This window comes from Ambystoma mexicanum, chromosome 2q (assembly GCF_040938575.1).
Source record: "Ambystoma mexicanum isolate Mex_15411 chromosome 2q, UKY_AmexF1_1, whole genome shotgun sequence".
Taxonomy (NCBI): Eukaryota; Metazoa; Chordata; class Amphibia; order Caudata; family Ambystomatidae; genus Ambystoma; species Ambystoma mexicanum.
In genome coordinates, this window is record NC_090924.1 from 1,478,419,192 (window position 1) to 1,478,439,082 (window position 19,891).

A 19,891-nucleotide genomic window follows, 5' to 3' on the forward strand; every position below is an offset into this window, starting at 1 on the left:
AAGGTGAGGGTGTTAACCTTTGGGGTTCTACAGGAGAAGAGAAAGGGAAGAGGAGAGAGGCACCCAATAACCCCAGTTCATTAATCCCATATTTTCTATCTGCAGACATCTTACTCTTCGAGTCAGACATACAGTGCACAGAGGTGCAGCCCAAAGAGCCAACCGTGTGTTACACATCACCTTTGAAGATACGGCATTCACCCAGTCAAGACCGGCGCCTCTGCGGGAATCAGGTGAGCGTTACAGGTCAGTGTGCAGGCCCACTCTGGGATGAGCACATGCGCGTGCATGAGGGTCATTGTGCACGCCCACTCGGGGATGAGCAGGTGCGCGTGCATGAGGATCAGTGTGCACGCCCACTCTGGGATGAGCAGGTGCATGAGGGTCAGTGTGCATACCCACTCTGGGATGAGTAGGTGCATGAGGGTCAGTGTGCATGCGCACTCTGGGATGAGCACATGCATGAGGGTCAGTGTGCATGCCCACTCTGGGATTAGCACATGCATGAGGTCAGTGTGCACGCCCACTCTGGGATGTGCAGGTGCATGAGGGTCAGTGTGCACACCCACTCTGGGATGAGCAGGTGCGAGGGTCATTGTGCACACCCACTCTGGGATGAGCAGATGCATGTGCATGAGTGTTAGTGTGCACACCCACTCTGGGATGAGCAGGTGCACATGCATGAGTGTCAGTGTGCACGCCCACTCTGGGATGAGCAGGTGCATGTTCATGAGGGTCATTGTGCACACCCACTCTGGGATGAGCAGATGCATGTGCATGAGTGTTAGTGTGCAAGCCCACTCTGGGATGAGCAGGTGCACATGCATGAGTGTCAGTGTGCACGCCCACTCTGGGATGAGCAGGTGCATGTTCATGAGGGTCAGTGTGCATGCCCACTCTGGGATGAGCAGGTGCGCGTGCATGAGGGTCAGTGTGCAGGCCCACTCTGGGATGAGCACGTGCGCGTGCATGAGGGTCATTGTGCACGCCCACTCGGGGATGAGCAGGTGCGCGTGCATGAGGATCAGTGTGCACGCCCACTCTGGTATGAGCAGGTGCATGAGGGTCAGTGTGCATACCCACTCTGGGATGAGTAGGTGCATGAGGGTCAGTGTGCATGCGCACTCTGGGATGAGCACATGCAGGAGGGTCAGTGTGCATGCCCACTCTGGGATTAGCACATGCATGAGGTCAGTGTGCACGCCCATTCTGGGATGAGCAGGTGCATGAGGGTCAGTGTGCATGCCCATTCTGGGATGAGCACATGCATGAGGGTCAGTGTGCATGCCCACTCTGGGATGAGCAGGTGCACGTGCATGAGGGTCAGTGTGCAGGCCAACTCTGGGATGAGCATGTGCGCGTGCATGAGGGTCATTGTGCATGCCCACTCTGGGATGAGCAGGTGCGCGTGCATGAGGATCAATGTACACACCCACTCTGGGATGAGCAGGTGAGCGTGCCTGATGGTCAGTGTGCACACCCACTCTAGGATGAGCACGTGCATGAGGGACAGTGTGCACACCCACTCTAGGATGAGCAGGTGCAGGTTCATGAGGGTCAGTGTGCACACCCAATCTGGGATGAGCAGGTGCATGTGCATGAGGGTCAGTGTGCACGCCCACTCTGGGATGAGCAGGTGCACATGCATGAGGGTCAGTGTGTATGCCCACTCTGGGATGAGCAGGTGCGCGTGCATGAGGATCAGTGTGCACACCCACTCTGAGATGAGCAAGTGAGCGTGCCTCTGAGGGTCAGTGTGCACACCCACTCTGAGATGAGCAAGTGAGCGTGCCTGAGGGTCAGTGTGCACACCCACTCTGGGATGAGCAGGTGCACATGCATGAGGGTCAGTGTGCACGCCCACTCCAGGATGAGCATGTGCACGTTCACGGAGGTCATTGTGCAGGCCCACTCTGGGATGAGCAGGTGCGCGTGCATGAGGATCAGTGTGCACACCCACTCTGGGATGAGCACATGCATGAGGGTCATTGTACACACCCACTCTGGGATGAGCAGGTGCACATGCATGAGGATCAGTGTGCACGCCAATTTGGGAGGAGCAGGTGTGCGTGCATGAGGGTCAGTGTGCACACCCACTCTGGGATGAGCAGGTGCACGTGCATGAGGGTCAGTGTGCACGCCCACTCTAGGATGAGCAGGTGCACATGCATGAGGGTCAGTGTGCACGCCAATTTGGGAGGAGCAGGTGTGCGTGCATGAGGGTTAGCGTGCACGGCCACTCTGTGATGAGCAGGTGCACGTGCATGAGGGTCAGTGTGCACGCCCACTCTGGGATGAGCAGGCGCACATGCATGAGTGTCAGTGTGCACACCCACTGTAGGATGAGCAGGTGCACATGCATGAGGGTCAGTGTGCACACCCACTCTAGGAAGAGCAGGTGCACATGCATGAGTGTCAGTGTGCACACCCACTCTAGGATGAGCAGGTGCACATGCATGAGGGTCAGTGTGCACTCCCACTCTGGGATGAGCAGGTGCACGTTCATGAGGGTCAGTGTGCACGCCAATTTGGGAGGAGCAGATGTGCGTGCATGAGGATCAGTGTGCACACCTACTCTAGGATGAGCAGTGCACATGCATGAGGATCAGTGTGCATGCCCACTCTGGGATGAGCAGGTGCACGTGCATGAGGGTCAGTGTGCAGGCCCACTCTGGGATGAGCATGTGCACGTGCATGAGGGTCATTGTGCATGCCCACTCGGGGATGAGCAGGTGCGCGTGCATGAGGATCAGTGTGCACGCCCACTCTGGTATGAGCAGGTGCATAAGGGTCAGTGTGCATACCCACTCTGGGATGAGTAGGTGCATGAGGGTCAGTGTGCATGCGCACTCTGGGATGAGCACATGCATGAGGGTCAGTGTGCATGCCCACTCTGGGATTAGCACATGCATGAGGTCAGTGTGCACGCCCACTCTGGGATGAGCAGGTGCATGAGGGTCAGTGTGCATGCCGATCCTGGGATGAGCACATGCATGAGGGTCAGTGTGCACGCCCACTCTGGGATGAGCAGGTGCACGTGCATGAGGGTCAGTGTGCAGGCCCACTCTGGGATGAGCATGTGCGCGTGCATGAGGGTCATTGTGCATGCCCACTCTGGGATGAGCAGGTGCGCGTGCATGAGGATCAATGTACACACCCACTCTGGGATGAGCAGGTGAGCGTGCCTGAGGGTCAGTGTACACACCCACTCTAGGATGAGCACATGCATGAGGGTCAGTGTGCACACCCACTCTAGGATGAGCAGGTGCATGAGGGTCAGTGTGCACGCCCACTCTGGGATGAGCAGGTGCATGTGCATGAGGGTCAGTGTGCACGCCCACTCTGGGATGAGCAGGTGCACATGCATGAGGGTCAGTGTGCATTCCCACTCTGGGATGAGCAGGTGCGCGTGCATGAGGATCAGTGTGCACACCCACTCTGAGATGAGCAAGTGAGCGTGCCTGAGGGTCAGTGTTCATACCCACTCTAGGATGAGCAGGTGCGAGGGTCATTGTGCACACCCACTCTGGGATGAGCAGATGCATGTGCATGAGTGTTAGTGTGCACACCCACTCTGGGATGAGCAGGTGCACATGCATGAGTGTCAGTGTGCACGCCCACTCTGGGATGAGCAGGTGCATGTTCATGAGGGTCATTGTGCACACCCACTCTGGGATGAACAGATGCATGTGCACGAGTGTTAGTGTGCACACCCTCTCTGGGATGAGCAGGTGCACATGCATGAGTGTCAGTGTGCACGCCCACTCTGGGATGAGCAGGTGCATGTTCATGAGGGTCAGTGTGCATGCCCACTCTGGGATGAGCAGGTGTGCGTGCATGAGGGTCAGTGTGCAGGCCCACTCTGGGATGAGCACGTGCGCGTGCATGAGGGTCATTGTGCACGCCCACTCGGGGATGAGCAGGTGCGCGTGCATGAGGATCAGTGTGCACGCCCACTCTGGGATGAGCAGGTGCATGTGGGTCAGTGTGCATACCCACTCTGGGATGAGTAGGTGCATGAGGGTCAGTGTGCATGCGCACTCTGGGATGAGCACATGCATGAGGGTCAGTGTGCATGCCCACTCTGGGATTAGCACATGCATGAGGTCAGTGTGCACGCCCACTCTGGGATGAGCAGGTGCATGAGGGTCAGTGTGCATGCCCATTCTGGGATGAGCACATGAATGAGGGTCAGTGTGCACGCTCACTCTGGGATGAGCAGGTGCACGTGCATGAGGGTCAGTGTGCAGGCCCAATCTGGGATGAGCATGTGCGCGTGCATGAGGGTCATTGTGCATGCCCACTCTGAGATGAGCAGGTGCGCATGAGGGTCAGTGTGCAGGCCCACTCTGGGATGAGCAGGTGCGCGTGCATGATGATCAGTGTGCACACCCACTCTGAGATGAGCAAGTGAGCATGCCTGAGGGTCAGTGTGCACACCCACTCTAGGATGAGCACGTGCATGAGGGTCAGTGTGAATGCCCACTCTGGGATGAGCAGGTGCGAGGGTCATTGTGCACACCCACTCTGGGATGAGCAGATGCATGAGTGTTAGTGTGCACACCCACTCTGGGATGAGCAGGTGCACATGCATGAGTGTCAGTGTGCACGCCCACTCTGGGATGAGCAGGTGCATGTTCATGAGGGTCAGTGTGCACGCCCACTCTGGGAATGAGCACGTGTGTGTAAATGAGGGTCAGTGTGCATGCCCACTCTGGGATGAGCAGGTGCGCGTGCATGAGGGTCAGTGTGCAGGCCCACTCTGGGATGAGCATGTGCGCGTGCATGAGGGTCATTGTGCACGCCCACTCGGGGATGAGCAGGTGTGCGTGCATGAGGATCAGTGTGCACGCCCACTCTGGGATGAGCAGGTGCATGAGGGTCAGTGTGCATACCCACTCTGGGATGAGTAGGTGCAAGAGGGTCAGTGTGCATGCGCACTCTGGGATGAGCACATGCATGAGGGTCAGTGTGCATGCCCACTCTGGGATTAGCACATGCATGAGGTCAGTGTGCACGCCCACTCTGGGATGAGCAGGTGCATGAGGGTCAGTGTGCATGCCCATTCTGGGATGAGCACATGAATGAGGGTCAGTGTGCACGCCCACTCTGTGATGAGCAGGTGCACGTGCATGAGGGTCAGTGTGCAGGCCCATTCTGGGATGAGCATGTGCGCGTGCATGAGGGTCATTGTGCATGCCCACTCTGGGATGAGCAGGTGCGCATGAGGGTCAGTGTGCAGGCCCACTCTGGGATGAGCAGGTGCACGTGCATGAGGATCAATGTACACACCCACTCTGGGATGAGCAGGTGCATGAGGGTCAGTGTGCACGCCCACTCTGGGATGAGCAGGTGCATGTACATGAGGGTCAGTGTGCACACCCACTCTGGGATGAGCAGGTGCACATGCATGAGTGTCAGTGTGCACGCCCACTCTGGGATGAGCAGGTGCATGTTCATGAGGGTCAGTGTGCATGCCAATTTGGGAGGAGCAGGTGTGCGTGCATGAGGATCAGTGAGCACACCCACTCTAGGATGAGCAGGTGTACATGCATGAGGGTCAGTGTGCACGCCCACTCTGGGATGAGCAGGTGCACGTGCATGAGGGTCAGTGTGCAGGCCGACTCTGGGAATGAGCACGTGTGCGTGCATGAGGGTCATTGTGCATGCCCACTCTGGGATGAGCAGGTGCGCGTGCATGAGGTCAGTGTGCACGCCCACTCTGGGATGAGCAGGTGCATGAGGGTCAGTGTGCATGCCCACTCTGGGATGAGCAGGTGCATGAGGGTCAGTGTGCATGCGCACTCTGGGATGAGCACATGCATGAGGGTCAGTGTGCATGCCCACTCGGGGATTAGCACATGCATGAGGTCAGTGTGCAAGCCCACTCTGGGATGAGCAGGTACGCATGCATGTGGGTCAGTGAGCATGCCCACTCTGGGATGAGCAGGTGCATGAGGTCAGTGTGCATACCCACTCTGGGATGAGCAGGTGCATGAGGGTCAGTGTGCATGCCCACTCTGGGATTAGCACATGCATGAGGTCAGTGTGCACGCCCACTCTGGGATGAGCAGTTATGCATGCATGAGGGTCAGTGTGCATGCCCACTCTGGGATGAGCACCTGCATGAGGGTCAGTGTGCATGCGCACTCTGGGATGAGCACATGCATGAGGGTCAGTGTGCATGCCCACTCTGGGATTAGCACATGCATGAGGTCAGTGTGCACGCCCACTCTGGGATGAGCAGGTATGCGTGCATGAGGGTCAGTGTGCATGCCCACTCTGGGATGAGCACCTGCATGAGGGTCAGTGTGCATGCGCACTCTGGGATGAGCACATGCATGAGGGTCAGTGTGCATGCACACTATGGGATGGGCACATGCATGAGGGTCAGTGGGCATTCCCACTCTGGGATGAGCACATGCATGAGGGTCAGTGTGCATGCCCACTCTGGGATGAGCACATGCATGAGGTCAGTGTGCAAGCCCACTCTGGGATGAGCAGGTACGCATGCATGAGGGTCAGTGTGCATGCCCACTCTGGGATGAGCAGGTGCATGAGGTCAGTGTGCATACCCACTCTGGGATGAGCAGGTGCATGAGGGTCAGAGTGCATGCACACTCTGGGATGAGCACATGCATGAGGGTCAGTGTGCATGCCCACTCTGGGATTAGCACATGCATGAGGTCAGTGTGCACGCCCACTCTGGGATGAGCACATGCATGAGGGTCAGTGTGCATGCACACTCTGGGATGAGCAAATGCATGAGGGTCAGTGGGCATGCCCACTCTGGGATGAGCACATGCATTAGGGGCAGTGTGCATGCCCACTCTGGGATGAGCACATGCATGGTCAGTGTGCATGCCAACTCTGGGAGAGCAGGTGCACGTGCATGAGGGTCAGTGTGCACGCCCACTCTGGGATTAGCACATGCATGAGGTCAGTGTGCGCGCCCATTCTGGGATGAGCAGGTGCATGAGGGTCAGTGTGCATGTCCATTCTGGGATGAGCACATGAATGAGGGTCAGTGTGCACGCCCACTCTGGGATGAGCAGGTGCACGTGCATGAGGGTCAGTGTGCAGGCCCACTCTGGGATGAGCATGTGCGCGTGCATGAGGGTCATTGTGCATGCCCACTCTGGGATGAGCAGGTGCGCGTGCATGAGGATCAATGTACACACCCACTCTGGGATGAGCAGGTGCATGAGGGTCAGTGTGCATCCCCACTCTGGGATTAGCACATGCATGAGGTCAGTGTGCATGCGCACTCTGGGATGAGCACATGCATGAGGTCAGTGTGCATGCCCACTCTGGGATGAGCAGGTGCATGAGGCTCAGTGTGCATGCCCACTCTGGGATGAGCACCTGCATGAGGGTCAGTGTGCATGCACACTCTGGGATGAGCACATCCATGAGGGTCAGTGTGCATGCACACTCTGGGATGAGCACATGCATGAGGGTCAGTGGGCATGCCCACTCTGGGATGAGCACATGCATGAGGGTCAGTGTGCATGCCCACTCTGGGATGAGCACATGCATGGTCAGTGTGCATACCAACTCTGGGAGAGCAGGTGCACGTGCATGAGGGTCAGTGTGCACGCCCACTCTGGGATTAGCACATGCATGAGGTCAGTGTGCACGCCCATTCTGGGATGAGCAGGTGCATGAGGGTCAGTGTGCATGCCCATTCTGGGATGAGCACATGAATGAGGGTCAGTGTGCACGCCCACTCTGGGATGAGCAGGTGCACGTGCATGAGGGTCAGTGTGCAGGCCCACTCTGGGATGAGCATGTACGCGTGCATGAGGGTCATTGTGCATGCCCACTCTGGAATGAGCAGGCGCGCGTGCATGAGGATCAATGTACACACCCACTCTAGGATGAGCAGGTGCATGAGGGTCAGTGTGCATGACCACTCTGGGATTAGCACATGCATGAGGTCAGTGTGCATGCGCACTCTGGAATGAGCACATGCATGAGGTCAGTGTGCATGCCCACTCTGGGATGAGCAGGTGCACGTGCATGAGGGTCAGTGTGCAGGCCCACTCTGGGATGAGCATGTGCGCGTGCATGAGGGTCAATGTACACACCCACTCTGGGATGAGCAGGTGCATGAGGGGCAGTGTGCACGCCCACTCTAGGATGAGCAGGTGCACATGCATGAGTGTCAGTGTGCACACCCACTCTAGGATGAGCAGGTGCGCATGCATGAGGGTCAGTGTGCACACCCACTCTAGGAAGAGCAGGTGCACATGCATGAGTGTCAGTGTGCACACCCACTCTAGGATGAGCAGGTGCACCTGCATGAGGGTCAGTGTGCACACGCACTCTAGGATGAGCAGGTGCACATGCATGAGGGTCAGTGTGCACGCCCACTCTAGGATGAGCAGGTGCACGTTCACGGAGGTCATTGTGCAGGCCCACTCTGGGATGAGCAGGTGCGCGTGCATGAGGATCAGTGTGCACACCCACTCTGGGATGAGCAGGTGCATGAGGGTCAGTGTGCATCCCCACTCTGGGATTAGCACATGCATGAGGTCAGTGTGCATGCGCACTCTGGGATGAGCACATGCATGAGGTCAGTGTGCATGCCCACTCTGGGATGAGCAGGTGCATGAGGCTCAGTGTGCATGCCCACTCTGGGATGAGCACCTGCATGAGGGTCAGTGTGCATGCACACTCTGGGATGAGCACATCCATGAGGGTCAGTGTGCATGCACACTCTGGGATGAGCACATGCATGAGGGTCAGTGGGCATGCCCACTCTGGGATGAGCACATGCATGAGGGTCAGTGTGCATGCCCACTCTGGGATGAGCACATGCATGGTCAGTGTGCATACCAACTCTGGGAGAGCAGGTGCACGTGCATGAGGGTCAGTGTGCACGCCCACTCTGGGATTAGCACATGCATGAGGTCAGTGTGCACGCCCATTCTGGGATGAGCAGGTGCATGAGGGTCAGTGTGCATGCCCATTCTGGGATGAGCACATGAATGAGGGTCAGTGTGCACGCCCACTCTGGGATGAGCAGGTGCACGTGCATGAGGGTCAGTGTGCAGGCCCACTCTGGGATGAGCATGTACGCGTGCATGAGGGTCATTGTGCATGCCCACTCTGGAATGAGCAGGCGCGCGTGCATGAGGATCAATGTACACACCCACTCTAGGATGAGCAGGTGCATGAGGGTCAGTGTGCATGACCACTCTGGGATTAGCACATGCATGAGGTCAGTGTGCATGCGCACTCTGGAATGAGCACATGCATGAGGTCAGTGTGCATGCCCACTCTGGGATGAGCAGGTGCACGTGCATGAGGGTCAGTGTGCAGGCCCACTCTGGGATGAGCATGTGCGCGTGCATGAGGGTCAATGTACACACCCACTCTGGGATGAGCAGGTGCATGAGGGGCAGTGTGCACGCCCACTCTAGGATGAGCAGGTGCACATGCATGAGTGTCAGTGTGCACACCCACTCTAGGATGAGCAGGTGCACATGCATGAGGGTCAGTGTGCACACCCACTCTAGGAAGAGCAGGTGCACATGCATGAGTGTCAGTGTGCACACCCACTCTAGGATGAGCAGGTGCACCTGCATGAGGGTCAGTGTGCACACGCACTCTAGGATGAGCAGGTGCACATGCATGAGGGTCAGTGTGCACGCCCACTCTGGGATGAGCAGGTGCACGTTCATGAGGGTCAGTGTGCACGCCAATTTGGGAGGAGCAGATGTGCGTGCATTAGGGTCAGTGTGCACACCCACTCTAGGAAGAGCAGGTGCACATGCATGAGGGTCAGTGTGCAGGCCCACTCTGGGATGAGCACGTGCATGAGGGTCATTGCGCACGCCCACTCTGGGATGAGCAGGTGCGCGTGCATGAGGATCAGTGTGCATGCCCACTCTGGGATGAGCAGGTGCATGAGGGTCAGTGTGCATACCCACTCTGGGATGAGTAGGTGCATGAGGGTCAGTGTGCATGTGCACTCTGGGATGAGCACATGCATGAGGGTCAGTGTGCATGCCCACTCTGGGATTAGCACATGAATGAGGTCAGTGTGCACGCCCACTCTGGGATGAGCAGGCGCATGAGGGTCAGTGTGCATGCCCATTCTGGGATGAGCACATGCATGAGGGTCAGTGTGCACGCCCACTCTGGGATGAGCAGGTGCATGTGCATGAGGGTCAGTGTGCAGGCCCACTCTGGGATGAGCATGTGCGCGTGCATGAGGGTCATTGTGCACGCCCACTCTGGGATGAGCAGGTGCACGTGCATGAGGGTCAGTGTGCATGCCCACTCTGGGATGAGCAGGTGCATGTGCATGAGGGTCAGTGTGCACACCCACTCTGGGATGAGCAGGTGCACATGCATGAGTGTCAGTGTGCACGCCTACTCTGGGATGAGCAGGTGCACGTTCATGAGGGTCAGTGTGCATGCCAATTTGGGAGGAGCAGGTGTGCATGCATGAGGATCAGTGTGCACACCCACTCTAGGATGAGCAGGTGCACGTGCATGAGGGTCAGTGTGCACGCCCACTCTTGGATTAGCACATGCATGAGGTCAGTGTGCACGCCCATTCTGGGATGAGCAGGTGCATGAGGGTCAGTGTGCATGTCCATTCTGGGATGAGCACATGAATGAGGGTCAGTGTGCACGCCCACCCTGGGATGAGCAGGTGCACGTGCATGAGGGTCAGTGTGCAGGCCCACTCTGGGATGAGCATGTGCGCGTGCATGAGGGTCATTTTGCATGCCCACTCTGGGATGAGCTGGTGCGCGTGCATGAGGATCAATGTACACACCCACTCTCGGATGAGCAGGTGCATGAGGGTCAGTGTGCATGCCCACTCTGGGATTAGCACATGCATGAGGTCAGTGTGCATGCGCACTCTGGGATGAGCACATGCATGAGGTCAGTGTGCATGCCCACTCTGGGATGAGCAGGTGCATGAGGGTCAGTGTGCATGCCCACTCTGGGATGAGCACCTGCATGAGGGTCAGTGTGCATGCGCACTCTGGAATGAGCACATGCATGAGGTCAGTGTGCATGCCCACTCTGGGATGAGCAGGTGCATGAGGGTCAGTGTGCATGCCCATTCTGGGATGAGCACATGAATGAGGGTCAGTGTGCACGCCCACTCTGGGATGAGCAGGTGCACGTGCATGAGGGTCAGTGTGCAGGCCCACTCTGGGATGAGCATGTGCGCGTGCATGAGGGTCAATGTACACACCCACTCTGGGATGAGCAGGTGCATGAGGGTCAGTGTGCACGCCCACTCTAGGATGAGCAGGTGCACATGCATGAGTGGCAGTGTGCACACCCACTCTAGGATGAGCAGGTGCACATGCATGAGGGTCAGTGTGCACACCCACTCTAGGAAGAGCAGGTGCACATGCATGAGTGTCAGTGTGCACACCCACTCTAGGATGAGCAGGTGCACCTGCATGAGGGTCAGTGTGCACACCCACTCTAGGATGAGCAGGTGCACATGCATGAGGGTCAGTGTGCACGCCCACTCTAGGATGAGCAGGTGCACGTTCATGAGGGTCAGTGTGCACGCCAATTTGGGAGGAGCAGATGTGCGTGCATGAGGGTCAGTGTGCACACCCACTCTAGGAAGAGCAGGTGCACATGCATGAGGGTCAGTGTGCAGGCCCACTCTGGGATGAGCACGTGCGCGTGCATGAGGGTCATTGCGCACGCCCACTCTGGGATGAGCAGGTGCGCGTGCATGAGGATCAGTGTGCATGCCCACTCTGGGATGAGCAGGTGCATGAGGGTCAGTGTGCATACCCACTCTGGGATGAGTAGGTGCATGAGGGTCAGTGTGCATGTGCACTCTGGGATGAGCACATGCATGAGGGTCAGTGTGCATGCCCACTCTGGGATTAGCACATGCATGAGGTCAGTGTGCACGCCCACTCTGGGATGAGCAGGTGCATGAGGGTCAGTGTGCATGCCCATTCTGGGATGAGCACATGCATGAGGGTCAGTGTGCACGCCCACTCTGGGATGAGCATGTGCGCGTGCATGAGGGTCAATGTACACACCCACTCTGGGATGAGCAGGTGCATGAGGGGCAGTGTGCACGCCCACTCTAGGATGAGCAGGTGCACATGCATGAGTGTCAGTGTGCACACCCACTCTAGGATGAGCAGGTGCACATGCATGAGGGTCAGTGTGCACACCCACTCTAGGAAGAGCAGGTGCACATGCATGAGTGTCAGTGTGCACACCCACTCTAGGATGAGCAGGTGCACCTGCATGAGGGTCAGTGTGCACACGCACTCTAGGATGAGCAGGTGCACATGCATGAGGGTCAGTGTGCACGCCCACTCTGGGATGAGCAGGTGCACGTTCATGAGGGTCAGTGTGCACGCCAATTTGGGAGGAGCAGATGTGCGTGCATTAGGGTCAGTGTGCACACCCACTCTAGGAAGAGCAGGTGCACATGCATGAGGGTCAGTGTGCAGGCCCACTCTGGGATGAGCACGTGCGCGTGCATGAGGGTCATTGCGCACGCCCACTCTGGGATGAGCAGGTGCGCGTGCATGAGGATCAGTGTGCATGCCCACTCTGGGATGAGCAGGTGCATGAGGGTCAGTGTGCATACCCACTCTGGGATGAGTAGGTGCATGAGGGTCAGTGTGCATGTGCACTCTGGGATGAGCACATGCATGAGGGTCAGTGTGCATGCCCACTCTGGGATTAGCACATGAATTAGGTCAGTGTGCACGCCCACTCTGGGATGAGCAGGCGCATGAGGGTCAGTGTGCATGCCCATTCTGGGATGAGCACATGCATGAGGGTCAGTGTGCACGCCCACTCTGGGATGAGCAGGTGCACGTGCATGAGGGTCAGTGTGCAGGCCCACTCTGGGATGAGCATGTGCGCGTGCATGAGGGTCATTGTGCACGCCCACTCTGGGATGAGCAGGTGCACGTGCATGAGGGTCAGTGTGCATGCCCACTCTGGGATGAGCAGGTGCATGTGCATGAGGGTCAGTGTGCACACCCACTCTGGGATGAGCAGGTGCACATGCATGAGTGTCAGTGTGCACGCCCACTCTGGGATGAGCAGGTGCACGTTCATGAGGGTCAGTGTGCATGCCAATTTGGGAGGAGCAGGTGTGCATGCATGAGGATCAGTGTGCACACCCACTCTAGGATGAGCAGGTGCACGTGCATGAGGGTCAGTGTGCACGCCCACTCTGGGATTAGCACATGCATGAGGTCAGTGTGCACGCCCATTCTGGGATGAGCAGGTGCATGAGGGTCAGTGTGCATGTCCATTCTGGGATGAGCACATGAATGAGGGTCAGTGTGCACGCCCACCCTGGGATGAGCAGGTGCACGTGCATGAGGGTCAGTGTGCAGGCCCACTCTGGGATGAGCATGTGCGCGTGCATGAGGGTCATTTTGCATGCCCACTCTGGGATGAGCAGGTGCGCGTGCATGAGGATCAATGTACACACCCACTCTCGGATGAGCAGGTGCATGAGGGTCAGTGTGCATGCCCACTCTGGGATTAGCACATGCATGAGGTCAGTGTGCATGCGCACTCTGGGATGAGCACATGCATGAGGTCAGTGTGCATGCCCACTCTGGGATGAGCAGGTGCATGAGGGTCAGTGTGCATGCCCACTCTGGGATGAGCACCTGCATGAGGGTCAGTGTGCATGCGCACTCTGGAATGAGCACATGCATGAGGTCAGTGTGCATGCCCACTCTGGGATGAGCAGGTGCATGAGGGTCAGTGTGCATGCCCATTCTGGGATGAGCACATGAATGAGGGTCAGTGTGCAGGCCCACTCTGGGATGAGCATGTGCGCGTGCATGAGGGTCAATGTACACACCCACTCTGGGATGAGCAGGTGCATGAGGGTCAGTGTGCACGCCCACTCTAGGATGAGCAGGTGCACATGCATGAGTGGCAGTGTGCACACCCACTCTAGGATGAGCAGGTGCACATGCATGAGGGTCAGTGTGCACACCCACTCTAGGAAGAGCAGGTGCACATGCATGAGTGTCAGTGTGCACACCCACTCTAGGATGAGCAGGTGCACCTGCATGAGGGTCAGTGTGCACACCCACTCTAGGATGAGCAGGTGCACATGCATGAGGGTCAGTGTGCACGCCCACTCTGGGATGAGCAGGTGCACGTTCATGAGGGTCAGTGTGCACGCCAATTTGGGAGGAGCAGATGTGCGTGCATGAGGGTCAGTGTGCACACCCACTCTAGGAAGAGCAGGTGCACATGCATGAGGGTCAGTGTGCAGGCCCACTCTGGGATGAGCACGTGCGCGTGCATGAGGGTCATTGCGCACGCCCACTCTGGGATGAGCAGGTGCGCGTGCATGAGGATCAGTGTGCATGCCCACTCTGGGATGAGCAGGTGCATGAGGGTCAGTGTGCATACCCACTCTGGGATGAGTAGGTGCATGAGGGTCAGTGTGCATGTGCACTCTGGGATGAGCACATGCATGAGGGTCAGTGTGCATGCCCACTCTGGGATTAGCACATGCATGAGGTCAGTGTGCACGCCCACTCTGGGATGAGCAGGTGCATGAGGGTCAGTGTGCATGGCCATTCTGGGATGAGCACATGCATGAGGGTCAGTGTGCACGCCCACTCTGGGAAGAGCAGGTGCACGTGCATGAGGGTCAGTGTGCAGGCCCACTCTGGGATGAGCATGTGCGCGTGCATGAGGGTCATTGTGCACGCCCACTCTGGGATGAGCAGGTGCACGTGCATGAGGGTCAGTGTGCATGCCCACTCTGGGATGAGCAAGTGCATGTGCATGAGGGTCAGTGTGCACACCCACTCTGGGATGAGCAGGTGCACATGCATGAGTGTCAGTGTGCACGCCCACTCTGGGATGAGCAGGTGCACCTTCATGAGGGTCAGTGTGCATGCCAATTTGGGAGGAGCAGGTGTGCATGCATGAGGATCAGTGTGCACACCCACTCTAGGATGAGCAGGTGCACATGCATGAGGGTCAGTGTGCACGCCCACTCTGGGATGAGCAGGTGCACGTACATGAGGGTCAGTGTGCAGGCCCACTCTGGGATGAGCATGTGTGCGTGCATGAGGGTCATTGTGCATGCCCACTCTGGGATGAGCAGGTGCGCGTGCATGAGGTCAGTGTGCACGCCCACTCTGGGATGAGCAGGTGCACGTGCATGAGGGTCAGTGTGCAGGCCAACTCTGGGATTGGCATGTGTGCGTGCATGAGGGTCATTGTGCATGCCCACTCTGGGATGAGCAGGTGCGCGTGCATGAGGTCAGTGTGCACACCCACTCTAGGATGAGCAGGTGCACATGCATGAGGGTCAGTGTGCACGCCCACTCTGGGATGAGCAGGTGCACGTTCATGAGGGTCAGTGTGCACGCCAATTTGGGAGGAGCAGATGTGCGTGCATGAGGGTCAGTGTGCACACCCACTCTAGGAAGAGCAGGTGCACATGCATGAGGGTCAGTGTGCAGGCCCACTCTGGGATGAGCACGTGCGCGTGCATGAGGGTCATTGCGCACGCCCACTCTGGGATGAGCAGGTGCGCGTGCATGAGGATCAGTGTGCATGCCCACTCTGGGATGAGCAGGTGCATGAGGGTCAGTGTGCATACCCACTCTGGGATGAGTAGGTGCATGAGGGTCAGTGTGCATGTGCACTCTGGGATGAGCACATGCATGAGGGTCAGTGTGCATGCCCACTCTGGGATTAGCACATGCATGAGGTCAGTGTGCACGCCCACTCTGGGATGAGCAGGTGCATGAGGGTCAGTGTGCATGCCCATTCTGGGATGAGCACATGCATGAGGGTCAGTGTGCACGCCCACTCTGGAAAGAGCAGGTGCACATGCATGAGGGTCAGTGTGCAGGCCCACTCTGGGATGAGCATGTGCGCGTGCATGAGGGTCATTGTGCACGCCCACTCTGGGATGAGCAGGTGCACGTGCATGAGGGTCAGTGTGCATGCCCACTCTGGGATGAGCAAGTGCATGTGCATGAGGGTCAGTGTGCACACCCACTCTGGGATGAGCAGGTGCACATGCATGAGTGTCAGTGTGCACGCCCACTCTGGGATGAGCAGGTGCACGTTCATGAGGGTCAGTGTGCATGCCAATTTGGGAGGAGCAGGTGTGCATGCATGAGGATCAGTGTGCACACCCACTCTAGGATGAGCAGGTGCACATGCATGAGGGTCAGTGTGCACGCCCACTCTGGGATGAGCAGGTGCACGTACATGAGGGTCAGTGTGCAGGCCCACTCTGGGATGAGCATGTGTGCGTGCATGAGGGTCATTGTGCATGCCCACTCTGGGATGAGCAGGTGCGCGTGCATGAGGTCAGTGTGCACGCCCACTCTGGGATGAGCAGGTGCACGTGCATGAGGGTCAGTGTGCAGGCCAACTCTGGGATGGGCATGTGTGCGTGCATGAGGGTCATTGTGCATGCCCACTCTGGGATGAGCAGGTGCGCGTGCATGAGGTCAGTGTGCACGCCCACTCTGGGATGAGCAGGTGCATGAGGGTCAGTGTGCATGCGCACTCTGGGATGAGCACATGCATGAGGGTCAGTGTGCATGCCCACTCTGGGATTAGCACATGCATGATGTCAGTGTGCACACCCACTCTGGGATGAGCAGGTGCATGAGGTCAGTGTGCATACCCACTCTGGGATGAGCAGGTGCATGAGGGTCAGACTGCATGCGCACTCTGGGATGAGCACATGCATGAGGGTCAGTGTGCATGCCCACTCTGGGATTAGCACATGCATGAGGTCAGTGTGCATGCCCACTCTGGGATGAGCAGGTACGCGTGCATGAGGGTCAGTGTGCATGCCCACTCTGGGATGAGCAGGTGCATGAGGGTCAGTGTGCATGCGCACTCTGGGATGAGCACATGCATGAGGGTCAGTGTGCATGCCCACTCTGGGATGAGCACATGCATGAGGGTCAGTGTGCATGCCCACTCTGGGATGAGCACATGCATGAGGGTCAATGTGCATGCCAACTCTGGGAGAGCAGGTGCATGTGCATGAGGGTCAGTGTGCATGCCCATTCTGGGATGAGCAGGTGCATGAGGGTCAGTGTGCATGCACACTCTGGGATGAGCACATGCATGAGGGTCAGTGTGCATGCCCACTCTGGTATGAGCACATGCATGATGGTCAGTGTGAATGCCCACTCTAGGATGAGCACGTGCATGAGGGTCAGTGTACACACCCACTCTGGGATGAGCACATGCATGAGGGTCAGTGTGCATGCCCACTCTAGGATGAGCAGGTGCACATGCATGAGGGTCAGTGTGCACGGCCACTCTGGGATGAGCAGGTGCACGTGCATGAGGGTCAGTGTGCACGCCCACTCTGGGATGAGCAGGTGCACGTGCATGAGGGTCAGTGTGCACGCCCACTCTAGGATGAGCAGGTGCATGTGCATGAGGGTCAGTGTTCATGCCCACTCTAGGATGAGCAGGTGCACATGGATGAGGGTCAGTGTTCATGCCCACTCTAGGATGAGCAGGTGCACATGCATGAGGGTCAGTGTGCACACCCACTCTAGGATGAGCAGGTGCACATGCATGAGGGTCATTTACACACCCACTCTGGGATGAGCACATGCATGAGGGTCATTGTACACACCCACTCTGGGATGAGCAGGTGCATGTGCATGAGTGTCAGTGTGCACACCCGCTCTAGGATGAGCAGGTGCACATGCATGAGGGTCAGTGTGCATGCCCACTCTAGGATGAGCAGGTGCACATGCATGAGGGTCAGTGTGCATGCCAATTTTGGAGGAGCAGGTGTGCGTGATTGAGGGTCAGTGTGCACGCCCACTCTGGGATGAGCAGGTGCACGTGCATGAGGGTCAGTGTACACGCCCACTCTGGGATGAGCAGGTGCATGAGGGCCAGTGTACACACGCACTCTGGGATGAGCAGGTGCACATGCATGAGGATCAGTGTGCACGCCAATTTTGGAGGAGCAGGTGTGCGTGCATGAGGGTCAGTGTGCACGCCCACTCTGGGATGAGCAGGTGCACGTGCATGAGGGTCAGTGTGTACGCCCACTCTGGGATGAGCAGGTGCACGTGCATGAGGGTCAGTGTGCACGCCTACTCTGGGATGAGCAGGTGCACATGCATGAGGGTCAGTGTGCACGCCCACTCTGGGATGAGCAGGTGCATGAGGGTCAGTGTGCACGCCCACTCTGGGATGAGCATGTGCGCGTGCATGAGGATCATTGTGCACGCCCACTCTGGGATAAGCACGTGCGCGTACATGAGGGTCATTGTGTACGCCCACTCTGGGATGAGCAGGTGCAGGTGCATGAGGGTCAGTGTGCACGCCCACTCTGAGATGAGCAGGTGCACGTGCATGAGGGTCAGTGTGCACGCCAACTCTGGGATGAGCAGGTGCACGTGCATGAGGGTCAGTGTGCACGCCCACTCTGGGATGAGCAGGTGGGCGTGCATAAGGATAAGTGTGCACACCCACTCTGGGATGAGCACATGCATGAGGGTCATTGTACACACCCACTCTGGGATGAGCAGGTGCACAGGCATGAGGGTCAGAGTGCATGCCAATTTGGGAGGAGCAGGTGTGCGTGCATGAGGGTCAGTGTGCACGCCCACTCTGGGATGAGCAGGTGCGCGTGCATGAGGATCAGTGTGCACACCCACTCTGGGATGAGCACATGCATGAGGGTCATTGTACACACCCACTCTGGGATGAGCAGGTGCACGTGCATGAGTGTCAGTGTGCACACCCACTCTAGGATGAGCAGGTGCACATGCATTAGGGTCTTTGTACACACCCACTCTGGGATGAGCAGGTGCACGTGCATGAGTGTCAGTGTGCACACCCACTCTAGGATGAGCAGGTGCACATGCATGAGGGTCAGTGTGCACGCCCACTCTAGGATGAGCAGGTGCACATGCATGAGGGTCAGTGTGCACGCCAATTTGGGAGGAGCAGGTTTGCGTGCATGAGGGTCAGTGTGCACGCCCACTCTGGTATGAGCAGGTGCACGTGCATGAGTGTTAGTGTGCACACCCACTCTGGGATGAGCAGGTGCACGTGCATGAGTGTCAGTGTGCACACCCACTCTAGGATGAGCAGGTGCACATGCATGAGGGTCAGTGTGCAAGCCCATTCTAGGATGAGCAGGTGCACATGCATGAGGGTCAGTGTGCACGCCAATTTGGGAGGAGCAGGTGTGCGTGCATGAGGGTCAGTGTGCACGCCCACTCTGGGATGAGCAGGTGCACGTGCATGAGGGTCAGGGTGCACGCCCACTCTGGGATGAGCAGGTGCACGTGCATGAGGGTCGGTGTGCACGCCCACTCTGGGATGAACAGGTGCATGAGGGCCAGTGTACACACCCACTCTGGGATGAGCATGTGCACATGCATGAGGATCAGTGTGCACGCCCACTCTGGGATGAGCAGGTGCACGTGCATGAGGGTCAGTGTGCACGCCCACTCTGGGATGAGCAGGTGCATGTGCATGAGGGTCAGTGTGCACGCCCACTCTGGGATGAGCAGGTGCACATGCATGAGGGTCAGTGTGCACGCCCACTCTGGGATGAGCAGGTGCATGTGCATGAGGGTCAGTTTGCACGCCCACTCTGGGATGAGCAGGTGCATGTGCATGAGGGTCAGTGTGCACGCCCACTCTGGGATGAGCACGTGCGCGTGCATGAGGGTCATTGTGCACGCCCACTCTGGGATGAGCAGGTGCACGTGCATGAGGGTCAGTGTGCACGCCCACTCTGGGATGAGCAGGTGCACGTGCATGAGGGTCAGTGTGCACGCCCACTCCAGGATGAGCATGTGCACGTGCACGAGGGTCATTGTGCACGCCCACTCTGGGATGAGCAGGTGCGCGTGCATGA